General features: G+C 33.9%; 1 long non-coding RNA gene across 1 annotated transcript; it reads right to left on the reverse strand.

Moving 5' to 3' along the window:
• On the reverse strand, nt 1–2,130 carry LOC125208578 (uncharacterized). Its single transcript, XR_007174136.2, has 4 exons — nt 2,027–2,130; nt 1,885–1,960; nt 736–799; nt 1–279 (listed from the first exon to the last, which is right to left on the reverse strand). It is a non-coding gene; the product is annotated as an uncharacterized LOC125208578 (long non-coding RNA).
• Nucleotides 2,131–4,906: the final 2,776 nt, after the last annotated feature.

Genomic DNA, 4,906 nt, shown 5'->3' on the forward strand with positions numbered 1-4,906 from the left:
TTTGACCAAAATATTTAAATAATTGAAATAACTTAGAAAACAACATAGTATCATTTCAACAAAGTACCAATTCTAAGAAATAAAGACTAGAAAGTAGACAATTTTGAAAAGAGTTAGGTTCTCAATACTAAAACAATTTTAAAGAAAAGACACCTAGCGGAAGCGTTCAAGACACGGAAAATGCCGATTATGAAGACACGACACATCCAACAATATTAAGCCAAACATAAATAATCCATAAATTCTGCTCAACATCCTCCACGCCCGTCGTCGCTCAATCTGCACATTAAGAAAACAAATATGCAGGGCTGAGTACTTGATGCACTCAGTGGACACATGCCAAATCAGTTTGTCAAGCCATACCGAGTGATCTTGGGGGTTTTAAATGAAAAGAACCCAAGTCACTAAAAAGCATTTTCACATAAAGTTCGGTTGCAACCATCTTCCATCCACATCACCATCACCATATCTGAACATACATGACAAGGAACGTGGCCACGAACCAAGTCACTAGACCGGCCAACTCCAAAGAGATAGCGCACGATCTACTGGGTGTACACTAGTCCGAGCAGGGTTTGCGGTCCTACTGGGACCCGAATTCGATTAAACATACATGGCATAGCCACTTCAGATAGGTTCATTCAAACACAAAACATGGCAAGACAAACAAATTTTCACCTCCTTTCACATAAAATAGTATTTAGGACATAGTCCTTATTTAAAACGAAAGCCCACCTCACAAGCTTAGCTCCTCAATTCACTTTTCGTTTCCACCGCAAACAACGTGCACAAGTTCACCCTTTTTGAAAAGCATAATATGCAAAATTAGACTTTGCAAAATAAATTAATGTAAAACAATGCATGCATCCTATGTGTGTGCTCAATTTATCCTTCATCTTTATTATGACGAAAACCTACTTCTGCAAGATAAATCTCGATCCAACATCAGTTCGCGATTTATTTAAATTATCGGGCCGAAAGAGAAAAAAAAAAGAAATTAACTCCACTAAACAACCAAAAGTCCGACCATCACCAAAATACGCCCAACTGTCGACCCATTCAAACAAATAAACTAGCCCACTTCTAAACCCAATCTAATTATCAAAGCTCAAAGAAGTAAAAATAAAATACTCCTAATCCCATAGCAAAACTTGAACAGAGTAAACAATTAATTAAAAGAGTTTAACTTATATACTCCCAACCAAAACTCACGTACATACTCCCTACTCAACTCCATACACCAACTGCCAACCCACACCAACAATTAAGCTGGCCCATTTGTAACAAAAGCCCAGTAGGCCTATTATTACCAAAGAATTTAATAAGAGGCCCAATTGCACAAACTAAACGAAAAAAAAACAGTAGTCTAATATACTCCCAAACATCACACGTCTCTCTCCCAATTTTTTTTTATCTCAAAACATCTACGTTCTCTCTCTCTGAAACTCACCAAAACAGCTTCTCCCTCTGCCTCTCCTCTACAATACACAATTTTGCAAAACCTTAATCTCACTCTCATCTCTCTAATAAAATCTCAACTTATGAATTACAATTCCCCAATATAAAAAGCACAAAGCTGCCTCCATCTTTCTCCCTTCGGTTTCTCCTCACCGTCGGTAAAAGTCGCCGCCGCAAGCTCGGTTCGGAGCTGCTGTCCGACGCCACTGCCCAGCCCGTTCACGTCAGGTAAGCATCCATCTCCCTTTTGGGCATACAAGGGATTTTAAAGAATTTAAAATGAAGAGGAAACAAGAGAGCAACTTCTAATGGTGTTAAAGATTGAGACTTTATCAAGAAGAATCATTCCACAGTTTCGGATATTCAATTCGGTGGTCTACCGTGAATGTATGGAATTATAACATGGAATTGAAGAAAAGAAAATACCTTTAGGAGGAAGAAGATTTGCACAAGCAAAGGTATTATAAAATAATCTCGGCTTCCTCTGTGAAGAATCTTCACACTGTGATTTTGAATTATGGAGTCAACAATGGAGGTTTTCATATTTAAAAGAATGAGGAGGAATTACCTTCACAGAAGAGAAGAAAACTGGACTGTTGTTGCGGAACGGATGATAATGAATGCAGTTGTGGAGAGGATATTATGTAGAGACTGATTTGTTTGTTAGAGAAGTTTTAGGGAGTGGAGAAGAACCCGTGTAGAATGAATGAATTTGGCAGAAGGAATATGTGTTGACCAACAATTTGACTGCAGAGTTTTAATTAGGAATTGGGAATAAATAGCTACAATAAAAGTAGCCCAATTGAATAAGTATAATTAGCTAGAGGAAGAATTAAAAAGATATTAGGTTCAAATATTTGGTTTACAATTTTGATTAAATTGTGGTGTTTTAATATAGTACTTTGGTGTTATTCCAAGTACTCGTAACCGAATGCCAACAATTTCTCATAGACGAATTTCACGTCAATCTCGTCGACTACTTTCACCACATAATCAACCCACAACAATTCAAACACTTAATATTTCTAATCGCAACCAATCAAAACAAATACGATATTTTGTTCAAGATCTATCACTCGTTCGTTCTCAAAACAAAATCTTAACATTAAAAGGTAATAATAAAAGCGGGTATTACACCTAGCTAGTTGGAGTTTGATTACTCTATGAATAATAAATAAGCGTTTCATGCTAAGTCCACTCTTGGAATTAATAAGAAGTTAATTAATTAAGTCCATAGCAGACATTAATTAATTAATGTACATTTTTATCTTAAGCGCGGGAAATGAAAGTTAAACGGAAACCCGGATTACTTGTAATTTCGGATTTGGATGGGGAGAGTTCAATATTACTTCTGTAGTGGCTGCTCGTAATATTCTAATTATAACTTATATTAAATTGTGGGTTCAATTTAATTAGTAAAAAGTAAATTGGATGAGCCCATATCCAAAACCTTCCATAGATCCATGTCTGGGCCCAAAAGGAACTTAATATAAATAGGAGAATAAAGGAGACAGAAATATCACAATTTTTATCCTCAAAATTTTTGAAATTTTCGTCCCCCCCCCCCCCCAGCTTAAGGAGATTTCGATTTCTACTCCTTTTTCCCAAAATGATTTCTTCTGTCTTCTTTATTTAAGTCCTAGTATTCTGGTGAGATTAGCCCACACTGATATCGGAGTACAGTTCGGGAACCAGAGAGAAGATTTGTGGTCTAGTATTCAAAGCGTCACGTGGAGAAGCAACAAGCCATCTTCAATTCTTTGGAGAATTAATTAGGTATTTTTCTGCTCCGTAGAAAAGCATGTTTTAGGTTTCAATATTCTTAAGCATGATCAATTCAAGTTATGAGCATGATACATGTGAGAATTAAGCGAATAGATTTTGTCTAAATAATCTTCTAAATAGATCCGATTATTATGTGATTTATTGGTGTGATTAATAATTGTTAAATTATGTTAATCCATGCAACACCGCTTCCGCTGCCAGTTCCATCACCACGGTCATCTACTCCGAACGTAGATCAACGCTATATCATTTAATTTCACAAAATTAAATGTCTTGTTGAAATTATAATTGGTCAAAGTCCATTGACCGGCATAGATTCCAACACAGTCAGAATCCACTCACAATTCTATCCATTTTGCAAAATGACCAAAAGGGTAAATAAAATAGCTTCACAGTTTTCCGCCGATAAGGGCAAAATGGTCTTTTCACCAAACTGACACTTTAGATTAGGATAGATTTAAAGAACTAAGAACATTATTGATATTTATTTGTACTAAGATAAGTACTTTATCATAAACTTGAAATATTCTAAAAAGAATCTTTGAATTTAGAGACATTGTAACAAACATTCCAACAGCTGAACCTAAGAATATACCTTTATTACAGAAGAATCATCAATTCGCCCCCATCCAGCAGCTGAACCTGTTCTAGAAAACATTCCAACTTTATTATTTGCACAAGGTAATTAAGATCACAAAGTGAAATCAGTATTTTATTTCTAATTACCTAAACTAAACTGAAATACAAAAATAAACAAAGACGAATACAAATAACAATAATAATCAAATTAAAAAATGAAAAGAAAATTTTGGACCAATACATAGTTCAATATGTAACACACACAAATACATTCATGAGAACAGCATAACTTATGGTTAGTCCAAATACACTCCAAGGTTATGGTCAGAATTTTGGAATGGAGATCATGTTTTAATGGAGTAAAACATGTAACACTCCTTGCTTTAATATATTGGGATAAATCAAATCTTCAGAACCTCTCAAAGATTTGTTCCTAATCAATAACCCCCAGTTGGATATGCTATGTCCTTTATAGTTCCTCCTAACAAGCCTATGCCCAAGTAAACATGCGTATGCTTTCTCAATTCATTCTCTTGAGTCTTGATTATTTTGTGATTGGGAAATTGTTTTTGTTTTGGGTGTAAAAATTACTTTATTTTTTTAAATTTTTTTTACTAATATTAAGTAAATAAAAATGTGTGCATCGCACATGTATGTGATAATACATTAAAATTGTTTTACAAGTTTGTGATTTTTAATCCTTTTAATACTATAGTTATATCTGACTTTAAGTAATTAATTCAAAATATGTGAGTGTAATGGTTTAGTTGAATTTCGAGGTCCACTTACGTAATACTCTTTTTGTCCTCAAAACTAGATTAATTTTTTTTGAGTAGTGATAAATTAACAAACATTGTATATACAAAATTGAATATTTTAGATATTTTACATTCACAATAATTTAACATTACATATTTACCCTTTTATAACTATTTAGGGAAGATTAAGTTTCTAAGTTTAATAACTGCAAATTTAGGAAAGATAATTCATTCTAAAGCTACATAATTATAGCTAAATTAAAACTAAAAAGATAAATTTATCACGTATTTGAAGATTATTAAATTTCTTCTATTTTCTCAACACT

This window comes from Salvia hispanica, chromosome 6 (assembly GCF_029641045.1).
Source record: "Salvia hispanica isolate PSC_SH4W2 chromosome 6, Shi_PSC_v1, whole genome shotgun sequence".
NCBI lineage: Eukaryota > Viridiplantae > Streptophyta > Magnoliopsida > Lamiales > Lamiaceae > Salvia > Salvia hispanica.